Source organism: Apodemus sylvaticus, chromosome X, assembly GCF_947179515.1.
Source record: "Apodemus sylvaticus chromosome X, mApoSyl1.1, whole genome shotgun sequence".
Classification (NCBI taxonomy): Eukaryota; Metazoa; Chordata; class Mammalia; order Rodentia; family Muridae; genus Apodemus; species Apodemus sylvaticus.
Window position 1 is genome coordinate 63402177 of NC_067495.1, and position 19679 is coordinate 63421855.

The window sequence follows — 19679 nt, forward strand, 5'->3', positions numbered from 1 at the left end:
AAAAAATAAAAATAACAATAACAATCATCATTGGTCATAAATCTCTCAATATCAATAGAATCAACTTCCCCAAAAAGATAAAGGCTAACAGAATGATACACAAACAGGATCCATCCTTCTACTGCATAAAGGAAACATACCTCAACCAGACATTTTCTCAGACTGAAGGATTGGAAAAAGATTTTCCAAGCAAATGGACTAAGAAGCAAGCTGTTGCAGCTATTCTAATATCTAACAAAATAGACTTCAAACCAAAGTTAATCAAAAGATAAAGCTCCACCTAGAGCCAGGCAGTGGTGGCACATGCCTTTAATCCCAGCACTTGGGAGGCATAGGCAGGTGGATTTCTGAATTCTGAATACAAAGTGAGTTCCAGGACAGCTAGGTCTACACAGAGAAACCCTGTCTCGAAAAACCAAAAGAGAAAAAAGAAAAAGGAAAAGAAAAGAAAAGAAAAACGAGAAAAAAAGAAAAGAAAAAGAAAAACTCCACCTAGATAACCTTTCAATTCTAAACGTTTATGCCCAAAACAGAAGGGCATCTACATTTGTAAAAGAAAGAGTAATGAAGCTGAAATCATACAACAAACACTACACATTAAGATTTCTGGAAAGTCGTAGAGATCACCCCTGACCTATGTCTGTTCTCTCTCCCCTGCTCTCCCTACACCTGCTTCCCTCTGCCCCCTTCCCCTCCTACCAAATTACCTCCCTCCTTCCACCTTCAATATCTATTGTATTTCCCCTTTTGAAAAAAGATTCAAGCATCCTCTCTTTGTAGGCCCTCTTTGTTATTTGGCTTCATTGGTTCTGTGGACTGTAGTGTGGTTCTCCTGTATTTTATGGCTAATATCCACTTATAAGTGAGTACATAATATGCAAGTCCTTTTGGGTCTGGGTTACTTCACGATATTTTCTAATTCCATCCATTTGCCTGCAAAATTCAGGATGCCCTAGTTTTTAATAGTAGTATTCCACTGTGTAAATAAACCACATTTTCTTTATCCATTCTTCAGTTGAGGGACATCTAGGTTGTTTCCAGTTTCTAGCTATTACAAATAAGGCTGCTATGAACATAGTTGAACAAGTGTCCCTGTGGGATGGTGGAGCATCTTTTAGGTATATGTGCAGGAGTGGTACAGCTGGGTCTTGAGGTAGCACTATTCCCATTTTTCTGAGAAACCTCCAAATTGATTTCCAGAGTGGTTGTACACGTTTGCATCCTTACCAGCAATGTAGGAATGTTCCCCCTTGCTCCACATCCTTGATAGCATGTGCTGTCCTTAGAGTTTTTTATCTTAGTTATTCTGATGGGTCTAAGGTGGAACCTGGGATGGGGGAGGCCCCAGGGAGCTATAGGGGCAACTGTAGCTGAGACTTCTGGCAGTGGAGAATATGGATCCTGAAATGGCCACTTCCTGTAGCCAGGCAGGACTCCAAGAAGAGGGCTAAAACACTAACCCAACCACAAAACCTTTGACCCAAAATATGTCCTGCCTACACGATGTGAGGGACAAAGACAGAACAGAGACAGAGGGAATGGACAACCAATAACTGGCCAAAATTGAGACCCATCCCATGGGTGGGCAAGAATCAATCCCTGACACTATTAATGATACTCTACTATGCTTGCAGACAGGAACCTAGCATTGTCCTCTGAGAGGCTCCACCCAACAGCCAATGGAAAGATGCAAAGACCCACAGTCAAATATTAGATGGGGCTCAAGGAGTCCTATGGAAGCATTGGGAGGACTGAAGGACCCAAAGAGGACAGGGACTCCACAGGAAGATTAACAGGGTCAACTTAATTTGGACCCTTGGGGAGCCCTCAGACACTGAACTACCAAAGAACAAACATGGACTGGATCTAGGCCCCCTACACATATGTAGCAGATGTGCAGTTTGGTTTTCATGCAGGTGTCCCAACAACTGGAGTGGGGGCTGTCTCTAAAGCTGTTGCCTGCCTGTAGATCCTGTTCTCCTAACTGGAATGCCTTGTCTGGCCTCAGTGGGAAAGGATGTGGGGGGCATACATCCAAGGAGGTTTGGATTCACCTTCTCAGAGGAGAAATGGAGGGGAAAGTGGGGTAGGATCTGTGTGAGGGGGTACTGGGTGGAAAGAGGGCACTGATATTAGAATATAAAGTAAATGAATGAATGAATAAATAAATAAGTAAATAAATATTGTTTATAAATAACAAATAGTGGAAGACTTCAATACCCAACTATTACCAATAGACAGGTCACCTAGTCAAAAACTAAACAAAGAAATAATGTAGCTAAGAGACATTATAAACAAAATGGACCTAACAGATGTCTACAGAATATTTCACTCAAACACACACATGGGGGAAAAAACCACAAAGAAATATAACTTTTCAGCACCTCAGAGAACACCTTAAAAATTGACCATATAATCAGTTACACAGCAACTCTCAATAATACCAGAAAACTAAAATAACTTCCTGCATCATATGAGACCACCACTAATTAAAGCTATGTTTTTTTTAACATAGAAACAGCAGAAAGCATACAAAGTCATGGATAATCAACAACTCCCTACTGAATGACCCTGCGGTCGAGGCTATAATAAAGAAAGAAATTAAAGACTTCCTATAACTCAATGAAAATTAATATACAACATATCCAAACTTATGAGACACAACGAAGAGACCCCCTTGTTGCATGAAGAGCAGATCCAGTCCCTGGCATTCTGTAATACACTCTCATCCATGGAAGAGAAAGTCACATAGCTGCTAGATGCTTCCCGCTCACATAGATGTTCATAAATCTGTTGGCTTGGGAACTTAAAAGTTCTGAACACCAGTAACAAGTGCAGGAGTTTCCAATCCTATGAAGCCTTCTATTTCCAACCCTATTACCAAGAGTGCTGGCATCTGGTATGCTCTGATTGAACAAGTTTAGTCCAAAAGTCTCTGCCTCCTTCTGAATAGCAATACACTTGAGGAATCAGATGCAGAAATCAGAAGTCTTGATAGGATTTAAGTGATCAAATAACCATCACCTTAATGGTATCCAGATAGAAATTATCATCTAGTAAAGGTATCAACAATGTAAGAGCCAACCGTAATTAGCAGAAGCAGAAGGGTGAAGGCCCTGTGTCAAGATAAGACTTTTAACTCATAAACAGTCCACAAAGTGTCTGGGGGATTTCCTGATCCTTTTAAGGTACACCATTACAGAATACAACAGATTCATATGTGAGGACAGGCCCTGTGAAGGCTCAATGTCTCAGTGTAGAGGAATGCCAAGGCAGAAAAGTAGGGGGAAGTGGGTTGGTGGGCAGGGGGAGGGGGGTTGGAGGGGTCACGAGGAAAGGGGATAACACTTGAAATATAAATAAAACAAATATCTAATAAAATAAAATAAAAAAGAAGTCTAAAGCAGAGTGGGAATGGAGGGGAAACAAGGGTAAGAGAGAAGTACAGGGCCCGTATCTTCCATTACCCTCCCGCTGAGAGGGGCTGGAGAGGCAGCCTCAAACATTAAGTGCAGGTCCTGAAGAACGGAGATGGTGTTTGAGCCTGAAGGAGGAACTGTTAAGGAAGGAGCGCCACCTCTCTTTGTAGAATGGAAGCCCCCACCTCAGGTACAACAGCTTCACTACAGACCGTAGTCGCTTTCATCACTGCAGGCAATGTATAGAAAGAAGTCCTCTCCGTGGTGTTCCTGGTACAGCTGATCCATCGTGGCACTGGTGGGTGGAATGACATTGTTGACAAAAACAAGGCATCTTCAGCACAGAGATGAATTCGCTCCCGGATCAAGAAGTAGAATTGAGCAGCTGTAAGATCCGAAGGCACCAGGTCTCCTATCCTTTTTTTCCAGGTCTCCTATCTGAGCTTTGGGAGCGTTTTCCACTATCACCGAGACCCGGTCTAGGTATTTCTTTCGGATTTTCTCGCCCTCAGTGTGGCGCTTCTTGAAGATGCTCCTCTTTGTTCATGAACTTCATTCTCCCCACTGGGGGGGGGGGGGGAGAGAGCGGGAGGGGGGACCGCAGCGGCTGAGGCGGCTTTCACCGAAACTGTTCTATTTCGTGAGGTTCCATTTATAAATTGTTGACCTTAGTGTCTAAGGCATTAGTTCAGGAAGTTGTCTCTTGTACCAATGGTTATTCCCCACTTTTTGTTCTGTTAGATTTAAAGTTCTGTACAGAGTGATAAGTATGGATCTATTTTCATTTTTCTACATGTAGACATCCAGTTAGAACATCATTTGTTGAAGATGCTTTATTTTTTCCATTGTATGGTTTTGGCTTCTTTGTCAAAAATCAAGTATCCATAGGTGTGGGGGGGGGGTTATTTCTGGATCTTTGATTCTATTCCACTGATCAACCTGCCTGTCTCTGTACCAATACCGTGCATTGTTGCTCTGTAGTACAGCTTGAGGTTAGCAATGCTGATACAGCCAGTTCTTTTATTGTTCAGAATCGTTTTTTGAGGTTTTTTGTTTTGTTTTGGGGGGGTTGCTTGTTTGTCTGTTTTTCCATCTGAAGTTGAAAATTACCCTGCCAAGATCAGTAAAGAATTGTGTTGAAATTTTGATGGGGATTATATTGAATCTGTAGATTGTTTTTGGTAAGATAGCCATTTTCACTATGTTAAACATACTGATCTGTGAGCATGGGAGATCTTTCCATCCTCTGATATCTTCTTCAATTTCTTTCTTCAAAGACTTGAAGTTCTTGTCATACAGATCTTTCACTTGCTTGATTAGAGTCACACCAAGTTATTTTAAATTTTTTGTGAGTATTGTGAAGGGTGTTGTTTTTCTGATTTCTTTCTCAGCCTCTTTATCATCATTTGTATAAAAGAGGGGTATTGATTTTTTTTACTTAATTTTGTCTCTAGACACATTGCTGAAGGTGTTTATCAGCTGTAGCTCTCTGGTAGAATTTTGGGATAACCTATGTATACTATCGTATCATTTGTGAATGGTGATACTTTGACTTCTCCTTTCTAGTTTGTATCACCTCGATCTCCTTTAGTTGTCTTATTGCTCTAGCTAGAACTTCAAATACTATATTGAAGAGACATGGAGAGAATGGACAGCCTGTCTTGTCCCTGATTTTGGTGGAATTGCTTTAAGTTTCTCTCCATTTAATTTAATGTTGTCTATTGACTTGATGTACATTGCCTTTACTGTATTTAGGTATGGACATTGTATTCCTGCTTTCTCTGAGACTTTTATCATGAAGGGATGTTGGATTTTTTTTCAAATGCTTTTTTGGCATTTAGTGAGATGATTTTTTTTTCTTTCAGTTTATTTATGTGGTGGATTATGAGGGTAGATTTTCATGTATTGAACCACCCCTGCATCCCTGGGACGAAGCATACTTAATCATGGTAGATGATGTCTTTGATGTATTTTTGGATTCAGTTTGCTAGTATTTTATTAAGTAGTTCATTAGGCAAATTGGTCTGAAATTCTCTTTCTTTGTTAAGTCTTTGTGTGATTTAGTATCAACATGCCTTAGTTAGGGTTTCCATTACTGTGAAGGTTCAGTCAATTATCATCATGGCAGGAGGCAGACATGGTGGTGGAGGAGCAGCAGAGAGTTCTGGCATTTTGATCAGAAGTCAGCCAGGAGAAGACTGACTCTTCTATACTGGGTCATACTCTTCAGTACTTCAAAGCACACCCCAACATGAATATACTTTCTCCGATAAGGCCACATCTCTTAATAGTACCACATCCTATAGATCAAGAATATTCAAACCACCACACAGGATGACTGTGCCCTCATATAGAATGAGTTTGGCAATATTCCTTCTGTTTCTATATTGTGGAATAGTTCGAAGAGTATTGTCACTAGCTTTTCTTTGAACGTCTGCTAGAATTCTTCACTAAAACCATCTGGCCCTGAGCTCTTTTTTTATTGGGAGAATTTTAATGACTGCTTCTATTTCCTTACAGGTTATAGGACTATTCAGATATTTGACCTGATCTTGACTTAGTTTTGGCAATTGATATCAGTCTAGAAAAACATCCATTTCATTTAGATTTTCCAATTTGGTGGGATGAAGTCTTTTCAAGCAAAACCTAATGTTCTTTAAATTTCCTCAGTGTTTGCTCTTATTTCTCCCTTTTAATTTCTGATTTTGTTAATTTGGGTATTGTCTCTCTGTCTTTTAGTTATTTTGTCTATCTCGTTGATTTTCTCAGAGAACTAGTTTTTGGTTTTGATTCTTTGTATTGTTCTCTTTGTTTCTAATTGATTAATTTCAGCCCTGAGTTTGATTATTTCCTGCATTCTATTCCTCCTTACTGTGTTTGCTTCGTTTTTCTATAGCTTTCATGTGTACTTTTAATTCATTGGCATGAGATCCTTCCAATTTCTTTATGGGAGCACTTAGTGCCGTGAAATTTCCTCCTAGCACTGCTCTCATATGTCATAAGTTTGAGTGTGTTGCATTCTCATTTTTATTGAATTCTAGAGTCTTTGATTTCTTTCTTTATTTTTTCCCTGACCCAGTGATCATTGAGTAGAGTATTCTTCAGGTTCCAGGACCATGTAGGCTTTGTTTCTCTGTTGTTGTTGAAGTCCTGCTTTAATCGATTGGTAGTCTGATAAGATAACAAGGAGCTATTTCAAACTTCTTGATTCTGTTGAGGCTTGCTCTGTGTGTGTGTGTGTGTGTGTGTGTGTGTGTGTGTGTGTGTGTGTGTGGACCATTGGTTTTAATGGTCCAGAATTATTTATTTCTTGTGTTCTCCTGAGTGTAGTTAGTATTCTCTTAGTGATGCCTATGTCTGTAGTTCCTGATCTCTTTCCTAGGTTTTCCAGCTTCAGGATTCCCTCAGTTTGTGTTTTCTTTATTGCTTATATTCCGGTTTCAGGTCTTGGACAGCTTTATTCATATCCTTCACCTGCTTGACTCCATTTTCCTGTGTTTATTTTTATTTGTCTCCTCTTTTAATGTCTCTACCTGTTTAGATATATTTTCCTGTATTTCCTTAAGGAATTTATTCATGTCCTCTTTAAAGACCTCTGTCTTCTTTATAAGATTGAATTTAAGACCCTCTTCTTGTGCTTCATTTTCCTTAGGATATCCAGCGCTTGCTGTAGCAGGATGACTGGGCTCTAGTTGGGCCATATTGCCCTGGGCCTTGCTGGTTGTCTTCTTATGCTGTCCTTTAGGCATCTGTTTTTTCCTGGTGTTGGCTGGATGATCCTGATGACAGCAGAACTTCTCAGGAAGGGGCTGGAGGGTGGGGCAGACAATGGAGGTCAGGGTACCCCACTCTGATGGCTGTGTTTTACAAAGGCCTCACTGGCAAGGGATTAGTGGGGTAATGTTCCAAGCTGGTAGTTCTTAGGGGTTTCTACAGAATGCTCTGGGGGTCCTGCAAAGCTCCTCAGGACTGAAGAGTGAGCCCAGAGCTAGACAATGGAGTTCAGGGCCTGTGTACAACTCACTCCTGCAGGCTGCACCCCAGAAGGACCCAGATGGAAAGGGAGGAGTGGAGCAGGGTTCCAAGCTGGTTAATCTTGGTGCCACTGAAGGCTTCCATAGGGGAGCAGGGCACTCTTGGGGTCCTTCAAGGCTCTTCAGGATGGAAGAGTGAACCCTGGGCTAGATAATAGGTTTCAGGGGACCATGCACAACTCACCTCTACAGACTGTGGGAATTTTCTTTTCTTAATAAAATCATTTGAAATGGAAAGTCCCACTTTTAATCTGGATCTTTTGAGGTGGGAAGACCCCCTTTTTATGTGGGACACACCTTCTTGTGGCAGCCAATAGAAAGGACATGGATAAAGGAGGTTTGATTTCTGCCTACTTGCTCTTGCTCTGGTTAGCAAGTGCATTCCTTCACAAACATTAAAGCCTACTTCTTCTGGATTCTGGCATGCACTGAAGTCCAGTTGAGACATCCAGCCTTGTGGACTGTACAACTACTGGATTCTTGGCTCATCTGTTAGTATTCAGCCATTATTGGACTAGATGCACCACAGCCAGTAAGCCATTCTAATAAGTCCCATATATATTCTATAAATTTTGTTTCTCTATTGGTGGGTCTCAACTGTCTTAAGTAGGATTTCTATTGCTGTGATCAAACACCATTTGTGTGTTCTGACCTTGAGCAAACACTTTCTAGAAGATTTCACCTCAATCATGCTGATCTCTTCTCGATCATCACTAATTTCTTTTTGTTTGTTTGTTTGTTTAAGATTTACTTTTATTTATATGAGTACACTGTAGGCACACCAGGCACACCAAAAGAGGGCATCAGATCCCATTGTAAGCCACCATGTGGTTGCTGGGAATTGAACTCAGGACCTCTGGAAGAACAGTCAGCACTCTTAATCACTGAGCCATCTCTCCAGCCTGCATCACTAATTTCTTAGCTCCAACTAATCAGCATCAATTGTCTTGGTAATGCAAAGGTTTCACTTCAGTGTTGCCAGTCTCATGTTAATCATGGCTGACTCTTCAGCCACAGCTGACCAAAATGATAGAATCTTAATTAAAAATAGCTTTATTTCTTAGTTCGAGGCCAGCCTAGTCTACAAAGTGAGTTCCCGGACAGCCAGGGCTACATAGAGAGACCCTGTCTCATAAAAACAAAAATAAATAAATAAATAAATAAATAAAAATAGCTTTAAACATCTCTCTGAAACTTTACAAGCTGGGCCTCCATCTTCTTCACTGCTCTCAACATTCTTACCTTCCAAGATTCCACAGAATATCCCACTGAGCTTTCAATACTCAATGGCTTCTCTACCCCAAAGTTCCAAAGTCCTTCCACAAGTCTGTCACAGAAATACTTCACAATCCTTGTACCAACTTGTTTTAGTTAGGGTTTCGATTACTGCAGTAAGATACGATGACCAAAAAGCGAGTTGGAGAGCAAAGGGCTCTCCAAAGCAAAGCTGGTTTATACTTCCATATTGCTATTTATCATTGAAGGAAGTCAGGACAAGAACTTACACAGGGCAGGTTCCTGGAGGCAGGAGCTGATGCAGAGTCCATGGAAGGGTGCTGTTTACTGGCTTGATCCCCCTAGCTTGCACTGCCTGCTTTCTTATAGAACCCAGGACCACCAGCCCAGGGATAGAACTACCCAAAATAGGCTGGGAACTCCCCCATCAATCAATAATTAAGAACATGACTTTCAGCCAAATCTTATATATATATATTTCTTTTTTCTCTCTCTTTTTTTATTTTCTATATTCTTTGTTTACATTCCAAATGATTTCCCCTTTCCCAGTTTCCCACTCCCCATATGTCCCATAAGTCTTCTTCTCTCCACCCCATTCTCCAATCACCTCTCTCCTTTTTCTCTGTCCTGATACTCCCCTCCAATGCTGGATCAGGCCTTTCCAGGATCAGGACCTTCTCCTCACTTCTTCATGGGAGTCATTTGTTATGCTAATTGTGCCTTGGGTATTCAGAGCTTCTGGGCTAATTAATATCCACTTATCAGAGATTGCATTCCATGTGTGTTCTTTTGTGATTGGGTTACCTCACTTAGGATGATATTTTCCAGTTCCAACCATTTGCCTAAAAATTTCATGAATTCATTGTTTTTAATTGCTGAGTAGTATTCCATTGTGTAAATATACCACATTTTTCTGTATCCATTCCTCCATTGAGGGACATCTGGGTTCTTTCCAGCTTCTGGCTATTATAAATAAGGCTGCTATGAACATAATGGAGCATGTGTCCTTATTGCATGCCGGGGAATCCTCTGGGTATATGCCCAGGAGAGGTATAGCAGGGTCCTCCAGAAGTGTCATGTCCAGTTTTCTGAGGAACCGCCAGACTGATTTCCAAAGTGGTTGTACCATCTTACAGCCGCACCAGCAGTGGAGGAGTATTCCTCTTTCTCCACATCCTCGCCAACACCTGCTGTCTCCTGAGTTTTTAACCTTAGCCATTCTGACTGGTGTGAGATGAAATCTCAGGGTTGTTTTGATTTGCATTTCCCTAATGACTAATGATGTTGAGCATTTCTTAAGATACTTCTCGGCCATCCGAATTTCTTCAGGTGAAAATTTCAGCCAGATCTTATGGAGGTATCTTCTCAATTGAGGTTCTCTCTGTTTAGATAACTGCAGTTTGTGTGTCAAGTTGACATAATGTCTCTTATACCCATTGGCCTTAAGAAATGAATGCCTGGTTTTTTTCTTTACACTGTCCTATTCTAAATACAAACTGGAAGACAAACGTCTCATCAACTGGGAAATAATGAACATGGAAATAAACCAAAAGGGTAGGATAGCTCCACAGCTCTGAGTAGCTCTTGGCATGAGTTGAGAGTTAGATGAACTGATTTCTTTCCTTTTTGAAAATTATCTTTAATCTTTTTTTACAGTCCAGTCATTATCCCCCCTCCCAGTCCGCCCTCTGACAGTTCCTAATCCCATTCCTCCTCCCCTGTCTCCAAGAGGAATGTCTCCAACCCACCCCGCCAGGCCTCCCCACTCCCTGGGGCCTCAAGTCTCTCTGGTGTTAGGTGCATCTTCTCTCACTGAGGCCAGACCAGGCAGTCCTCTGCTGTATATGTGTCGGGGACCTGGGACCAGCTTATGTGTGCTGCCAGTTGGTGGCTCAGTGTCTGAGAGATCTCAGGGGACTAGGTTAGTTGAGACTGCTGGTCTTCTTATGAGGTCAACCTCCTCCTCAGCTTCTTCCAGCCTTTCCCTAATTCAACCACAGGGATCTCTGGCTTCTGTACATTGGTTGGGTGTAAGTATCTGTGTCTGTCTCAGTCCTCTGCTTGTTGGGCCTCTTGGAGGACAGCCATGCTAAGCTCCTGTCTGTAAGCACACCACAGCATCAGTAATAGTGCCAGACCTTGGAGTCTACCCTTGAGATGGATCCCAGTCTGGACAGGTCAGTTTCTTCTCCATTTTTGTCCCTGAAGTTATTTTAGAAGGAACAATTCTGGGTCAGAGTTGTGACTGTGGAATGGCAACCCCATCCCTCCACTTGATGCCCTGTCTTTCTACTAGAGGTGGGTGGACTCCACAAGTTCCCTCTCCCCACTGTTGGGCATTTCAAAGGGGGGTTAAAAAGGGTAGCATGATCAGGTATTCGGGGGTGGAACAGGACTGAAGCCCTGAGGGCCATTAGAATGAATGGAAACAGACAACCTGGGAAGGTGGGAGGTGGAGGGACCCTGTAGAATGTACTAGAGACCTGGGAGGTGAGAGATGAAATGGTTTCTTACTGGGTAAAGTTTGATAGGCTGTTAAAGGTTCCTGTATTTCCTACATACTTCACAATTTCTGCTAATTGTTGTCAATAAAGGAATCGCCTTCAGGAGAAAAGCCCCCAGAGGTAACAGAAGGGGTGCATTTAGTGTATCAGAACCCCTTCACTGATATAGAGTCATGAGAACAAGAAGGGATTAAGCTCTGGAAATCTGACACCAGACTGCCATGTTCTGAATACCCTGGGTGATTCTCCTTCTAGGATCTCACTTCCAATAGTAAAGTGGCATTTGTAACATCTCGTTTCAATGCTCTTGGTGCTGCTTTTCCATAGCAGATACCATCCTTGACCTGGTTGTTATGCCCAGGGGCTCTCCAGGAGCACAAATGGTATTGTTTTGACAATGGTCAAGAATGTTCTTGCAAGTATTCACCAGTTGTGCCATGAACATTTCTACCCTGATGATCCTTGGGACTATTACTACTATTGTTCCAATTAGATATTCCCTGTACCCTACCAGGAATGAATTTAGTTCTCTCCCAATTGAGAATCCGCCTGCTTTGTGACTGCCTTTTATGTTACATGTGTTACTTGTTGCAGCCTTGAACCCTTAGCCTCATGGTTGTTAATGATACGTGACAGGGAAGGTAGTTATGCTGTTGAAAAATGAGCAAGTAGGAGAAAGCCAAGATGGTGGAATCTGCTGGCACCCACTGTGAAGCTCTGAGGAGTCTGAGAGACCCATGGAGGCTCTGAAGGGTGACAAGGAGGTGGAAAAGGAATCTGAAGAGCCCACAGTACCTTCAGAACAGCTAAAAGAAAATGAAAGGCAAGTCTTTATGGAAAGATGCTTTTAAAAATTGAACTCAGGAAATTGGAAAGATGGCATCTCAGCCAACAGTAATGCCTGCTGAACCATGGATTGACCATGCTGCTCGCCCTGCTGGGAGATGGAAATCTCAGGGCAGCGGTGCTCCCGTGCAGCCTACAAGCTCAGCAGTTAGCCTTGGGGCAGCAAGCACCAAGGACAGGGTGTGGTGTGTGTGTGTGTGTGTGTGTGTGTGTGTGTGTGTGTGTGTGTGTGAGAGAGAGAGAGAGAGAGAGAGAGAGAGAGAGAGATGGAAGCTCCTATGGAAATGTCATTAATGAATAGAGTTGGTCGTAGGCCCACTTGCTGGCCCCAGCTTGGAGCTACTGCAGCCCCAACCTGTGTTGCTTGCTTTGCTGGGAGATAGGGAGTGGAGGCAGTAGTGCTGCCAGCAGGCTACAAGCACAAAGGTCAAGCCTGGTCCTTTAGACAACTGTTAGACTGGAAGACATTGAGAGCTGGAGGTGTGTGGCAACCAGGAGCTTGCTCAGAACCTGCCCCAGATGCCCTGCCTAGCCACAACATCACCCTGACTCCAGACAATGGCAGGATATTTGAGAGGAGTCTTGGCAATGGCCAAGTATTTATGGTGTTTCAGAAATAAGAAACCTTGAACGAGATCAGTGACTCACTGCAGTGAATATTTGCATGTAAAACTGTTTGAGGAAAAAAAAATGTGTGAGACACTGCTGTTTCCAGTATCGCTATGACAAATAAATATGTGATAGAGAGGTGGGAAAGACAGAGGGACAGAGGGATGAGTGCTCAATGGGAAAGATGGAACTAGACACGCAATGGTGGTGACAGGTATGAGAGAAGGCTGTGATGAATGGGGAACATGTAATTGCTAAATGGGGCTGACAGGGTGATGTGCAGCAGATTGGAGCTTGGGCAGACTCAACCTCCAAATGCACTAACCAGCTACATGATCACCCTGGCTCTGAACAAAGGCAGGATAGTGGAGATGAAGAATGGATTGGATCCCCTGCCCCCACCCCACCCCAAAAGACCTCTATAGTCCATGCTGCCCCTGAAGGCCATGCTGTTATCCATGAGCTACTGCCCTAGGCTGTATTGAAACATGAGGTTCATGTCGATGTCCATAGTCTGTGCTACCATTGGAGGCCATATGGATGTCCAAGGTCAGTGCTACCACAGGAAGCCAGGTGGATGTCCATAGCCTGGGCTGCCACTGGGGGCCATGTTGATGTGAGTGGCCTATCCTTCCAAGGAGGGCCAAGTTGTGGTTCACAATCTTGCTGTGGCAGAAGGCCATGATGATGTCGATGGTCTGTACTGCCATCAGAGAGCATGCTGAGGTCCATGGCATTTGTTAACACGAGGACCATGTGGATGTCCATGGCCCATGCTTTTGCTAGAAACCATGTGGAAGTCCCATGATCCATGGTCCTGCTGACTATTAAAGGGAAAGAAAGCTCTTTGTACAGTGGTATCAGTGACTGCAGTCTCTCAGTTGTAAAAGAGAAGGCTTCTGTGACGACTTCTATCTACTCCCCACCCCACCCAAAAAAGAAACAGCTTAGACAGAAAATCATTGAAGAGAACTCTTAAAATGTGATTCTTGCCAGGTAGTGGCAGCGCACGCCTTTAACCCCAGTACTTGGGAAGCAAAGGCAGGCAGATTTCTGAGTTCAAGGCCAGCCTCATCTACAGAGTGAGTTCCAGGACAGCCAGGGCTACACAGGAAAAACCCTGTCTTGAAAAACAAAACAAAAAAGAAAAGCAAAAAACAAAAAATAAAAGTGATATTGATGTTAAAAAACATAGCTCTCCACAATTGATGGCTTCTAGTGGGGTATGGGTGGAGAAAGACTCAGTTTTCTTTCAGGGGCTGGCCACTGGGAATTTGACCATGTTTCAGTGTATATATGGGCAACACAAATTGGACTTGGTTTTTGTTTCATCATCATCATCATCATCATCATCATCGTCTTCCTCTTCTCTTCCTTCTCCTCCTCCTCCTTCTTGTCACAAGGGTGGTCAGTGGGAGCAGACATGGGAGGACTGGGAAGTGAGTGTGCTTAGGGTACATGATGTGAAATTCTTAAATAATCAATAAAAATATTACATTGGGAAAAAAGAAATATGATCAAATAGATGGCAAGTAGAAGTGGCCTACATGCCATGCACATGTCTGAAACCTTGCTGGCCAGTTCTAGAACAGCCCATGAGTTGCATGTAACCTGTTTTGTTTGGGTGATGTTTTATACTTCAGGGCCAAGTCACAGGTTTGAAGCTTACATAACCAGAGTTGTTTCCCCAAAAGGCCTCCAGCCTGCCCATCTGGGGACTAGACAGGAATGTGATGAATACCTGTGAACTCCCTGTCAGCCATGGCTAGTGATAGGTTAGTAGGTTTGGCTTCTGAAGGTTCCCAGAGAAGTTTGAGAGTCCCTTAAATATTATATCAGGACTGTTAATGTGATCTGTGGTTCTCATCAGTTGGGGATGAAAAACTAACTGGCTATGATTTACAAGAGTCCCCTGGAGTGAAAATTTTGCTTTGGGGACAATAGATACTGGTTATCTGGGGCTGAAGAATTAGCTGTGATTAGTAAAAGCTCAGGGTCATTGAGATGAATCATCTAGAAAGTATTTCTTCAAGATCAGTACAGAAATAGTGTAGTCAGCCAGGCAGAGTCCCAATACTCTGGGAGGCAGAGGCAGGTGGATTTCTGAGTTCGAGAATGGCCTGGTCTACAGAGTGAGTTCCGGGACAGCCAGGGCTACACAGAGAAACCCTATCTCAGAAAAAAAAAAAAAAAAAAAAAAAAAAAAAACCAAATCAAAAAAAAAAAAAAAAAAAAGTGTAGTCCAGAGGGGCCCCAAGCTCCATTTTATGCTGTCAGCCTAGGTTGGTAATATGTAAGAGTCTCCTATGTGGTACTGGTGTTCATATAAAAGTTGCAAGAAATGGCAGGATTGTGGGATGAGCACCAAGTACGGCAGCAGCTATGGAGTGCAGCTGGCCTAAGCCTATGTTCTGAGCTGTGTGTGGTATAGAGAGCAGAGCCAAAGGATTGTAATTTCCCAGGCCCCTTTAGGTTCCAGAAAATTACAGATGCATCCCAGGCATTGGACACCGAGCTATTTCTGGTGGTAATTGTTCCCTGGTTCTTCCCTCTTAGATCTATAATTTTAATTGTTGGCTGATTTCTGCCTATGGATTAGAACTTCTGACTTGGTAGGATGGGCTCCAGAATGAGAAGGCCGTGGGCTTCCCCTGTATGTATCAATGGGCTAATGCGCTGGAGCCTACATGCTTTTTTTTTTTTTCTGCATTTGGCTCTGTCTCCAGTTTTGTATCTGATCACTAGATTGTGTGAGGCTGGAGCAGGGGTGAATGGAGCTTCTGGTTTCTCTCAGAACTTGTGTAATCTACTGAAGAAAGACATTAAGAGATGGCCCAGATGGTAAGGCATAGAAATCCCACTTAGTAGGACCTTTCTTCCAGGGGTAGAATAGACCATACTTGTTGTATTCCATAGCTGCCTGCAGCTATTACGAACTGGGTTGCTGGAGCAGAAGCTGAGGGATAGATGGGGAAGGGGTGAAAAGAAGGAAGGCCAGGACAATATTTTACTGATCGAGGCCCCAACTTTAATGGCGGTCAGACCTTTTAACAGTTTGGGCAAGCCCTTCCCCCCAGACTCCAGGCTGAGTTCCGGTGGAAGTTGTCTAGCTTCTCCGGCCGGTCCTTGTCTCAACTGCTCTGGCAGCTGGGTGGGTCACCTGCTTAATTCAGGAATTCCTAGATCTGAAGGAACAATGAGCTTAACCTTCACTCTGAGCTTCTCCACCCTAGGATAAAAATTCCTGCCTTAACCTACTTCCCTATTGTCCTTCCAGGAATCTGAATCAGTCAGATTCCTGCCTGAAGCCAGGGATTGTCCATGGCTAAAGTCCTTGACTCCCAATATGGCTCTGTACACATACTAGATGTTCCCTGCTCACAGACTAGACATAGCCATCCAGGTGGACTAGGAAATGACGATAGGGAAAGGGCAACTTTGACTGAAGACTTCTCTATCTTTCCCTTTAAGTGGGTATTTTTGAGGATTTTGGAATACAAACAGAGGAATCTGGGATACAGTGGGGGACTGGAGCATGGGTAAGGTTTGGATATCCCATTACCTAGTCTGGCCTCTCTCAGGGGGAAAAAAATCAGATCACACTAGCTGCTCCCCGATGGCAGACTATGAATGGCCATTCAGGTAGGCTGGGAATCAGAGAGAGGGCAACCCTGACCCAAGGTTCCCTCTCCCCTTCTCTCTCTTGTTGCAGATGTAACAAACTGATTCCAAGAAAGTCATCACTTGACTGCTTTCTCAAATACTGGAAAGAATTAAATCCTCAGACACTCAAACAAAAACTTGATTTTCTTTTGTTAGGACTCATAGCCACAATAATCCCTGGGGTATTTCCTTGAAGGGATTCAGATCATCTACCTGTTTACAGAGTTTTCTTGTTAGCATGGCCTTAAAGAAAAAACAAAGCTATTAAGTTCTTCAAGGTGTCTGACTCCATTTCCAGGCACTCATAAGCTGGTTGTGGATTCAGGCTTCTAAGCATTTGGTCATCCCAAATCTAGCTAAAAATCTCAGGTTAAGTATTGATAAAAGATACTTCTGTCAGCTACATGCAGTGGTATACTTTTAAATTGCTAACATGAGAACTTTCTAATTTCTTTATGTGCTATAACTTTCCTCTTAGCACTGCTCTCATACTGTCCCATAAGTTTGGATATGTTGTATTCTCATTTTCATTGAATTCTAGAGTCTCTAATTTCTTTCTTTATTTCTTCCCTAAACCAGTGATCATTGAATAGAGAGTTGTTCAGTTTCCATGAGTGTGTAGGCTTTCTGTTATTTCTGCTGTTGCTGAAGTCCAGCTTCAATCCATGATGGTATGATAAGGTACAAGGAGTTATTTCAATTTTCTTGTATCTGTTAAAACCTGTTTTGTGACTGACAATGTGCTCAATTTTGGAAAAGGATTCAGGAGGTGCTGAAAAGAAGGTATATATGTTTGGGTGAAATATTCTACACATTTCTGTTAGGTCCATTTGATTCATAATGTCTATTAGTTTTATTGTTTCTCTGTTTAGTTTTTGTCTGGATACCCTGTCAGTTGGTGAGAGTGGGCTGTTGAACTCTCCCACTATTAATGTAGGGAGTTCAATGTGTGATTTAAGTTTTAGCAATGTTTCTTTTACAAATGTAGATGCCTTTGTGTTAGGAGCATAAATGCTCAGAATTAAGATATTATCTTGGTACATTTTTTCTTTGGTGAGTATGAAGTGCCCTTCCTTGTCTCTTTTGATTAATTTTGGTTGAAAGTGTATTTTATTAGATATTAGGATGGCTACTCCAGCTAGCTTCTTGGGTCCATTTGCTTAGGAAACTTTTTCCAGCCCTTTACTCTGAGCTAATGTCTATCTTTATGGCTGAAGTGTTTCTTGTATCCTGTTTCGACATCCATTTTGTTAGCCTGTATCTTTTTATTGGGGAATTGAGTCCATTGATGTTGAGAGATATTAATGTCCAGTGATTGTTATTTCCTGTTTTTTTATGTTGGTGGGGTGTGATTTTGTGTGGTGTGTGTGTGTGTGTGTGTGTGTGTGTGTGTGTGTGTGAGAGAGAGAGAGAGAGAGAGAGAGAGCTTGTGTGTGATTTTCTTGGTTTTGCTGGTATGTAATTACTTACTTCATGTGTTTTCTTGGATGTAGTTATCTTTCTTGGGTTGGACTTTTCCTTCTAGTATTTTTTGTAGGGCTGAATTTGTGGATAGATATTGTTTGAATTTGGATTTGTCTTGAAATGTCTTGTTTTCTCCATCTATGGTGATTGATAATTTTGCTAGGTGGTTTCTTTAGAGGTTGCAGGATATCTGTCCAGGTGCTTCTAGTTTTTAGTCTCTGGTGAGAAGTCAGGTGTGTTTCTGATAGGTCTCCCTTTGGATGCTACCTGGCATTTTTCCTTTACCTCTTTTAATATTCTTTCTTTGTTCTGTAGATTTTATGTTTTGATTATTATGTGCCAGGAGGAGTTACTTTTCTGGTCCAGACTAATTGGTGTTCTATAAGCTTCTTGTATGTTTATAGGCATCTCTTTAGGTTGGGAAAGTTTTCTTCTATGATTTTACTGAGAATATTTTCTGGGCCTTGGAGGTGGGACTCTTTACCTTCTTCTATTCCTATTATTCTTAGGTTAGGACTTTTCATGGTATCCTAGATGCTTTGTGTCAGGGACTTTTTAGCTTTAGCATTTTCTTTGACTGATGTATCGATTTCTTCTGCAGTATCTTCCATGCCTGAGATTCTCTTTTCCATCTCCTGTATTCTGTTGGTGATGCTTGCATCTGTTGTTCCTGTTCTCCTCCTTAGGTTTTCCATCTCCAGGATTCCCTCAGTTTGTGTTTTCTTTATTGCTTCTATTTCCACTTTCAGGTCTTGCACAGTTTTATTTATTTCCTTCACCTGTTTAATTGTATTTTCTTATATCTTTAAGGGACTTATTTGTTTCCTCTTTAAAGACCCCTGCCCGTTTGATTGTATTTTCCTGTATTTCTTTAAGGGATTTATTCCTTTCTTTAAAGGCCTCTATCATCTTTATAATATTGGACTTAAGGCTATTTTCTTGTGTTTCAGTTATGTTAGGATATCCAGGGCTTGCTATAGTAGAGTAACTGTGCTCTGGAGGTTTCATATCGTACTGGCTCTTATTGATTGTGTACTTTCGAGGGCCTTTAGCCATCTGGATGGTTTTGGTCCCTTGTCATAGTAGGTATTGGGAGGGGGGTCAACCTCAGTGGTCCTGGTTTGGCAGGCCTCTGGTGGATATCCTGGGAGTGTATGGTTCTGGACCTGCAGTTCTGTGTGTTTCTGGAGTCTCAGGTCTGATGGAGGTCAGGGGAGAGGTGGCAGGAGAGTGGATGCTGCTTGGGATACAGGCTGCTCAGTGTGGCTTATCTTGGCCCCGAGGTCTCAGAGGGCAGGGAAGATGGGTGGGGGAAGGGAAGCTTACCTGTATGGTTCAGGAGTCTGATGGAGGTGGAGGAGAGGCAGTGGGAGAATGGAGGTGAATGCTTCTTTTATCTATATGTGTGTTTTCTTAATTTGTGGAAGTTTTCTTCTATGACCTCATTGACTTGGGGGTTCTTCATCATCTTCTTTTTTTTTTAATTTTTTATTCGATATAATTTATTTACATTTCAAATGATTTCCCCTTTTCTAGCCCCCCACTCCCCGAAAGTCCCGTAAGTCCCCTTCTCTTCCCCTGTCCTCCCACCCACCCCTTCCCACTTCCCCGTTCTGGTTTTGTCGAATACTGCTTCACTGAGTCTTTCCAGAACCAGGGGCCACTCCTCCTTTCTTCTTGTATCTCATTTGATGTGTGTATTATGTTTTGGGTATTCCAGTTTTCTAGGTTAATATCCACTTATTAGTGAGTGCATACCATGATAAAAGGTTTGGTCTTTTTATGTTGTTCCACATTTTATGCCCATTCCTATTTTGTGTGTTTCTTTTCCCCTTTTCACATTCTTTGCCTACTTGCTCTAGGTCTCTTCTTCATTTTCAAGCCCTGATATTCTATCTTCTGTT

General features: G+C 42.3%; 1 pseudogene; it reads right to left on the reverse strand.

Annotated features, from left to right (window-relative positions):
* Positions 1-3623: 3623 nt before the first annotated feature.
* On the reverse strand, positions 3624-3975 carry LOC127675370 (gamma-aminobutyric acid receptor-associated protein-like; annotated as a pseudogene).
* Positions 3976-19679: the final 15704 nt, after the last annotated feature.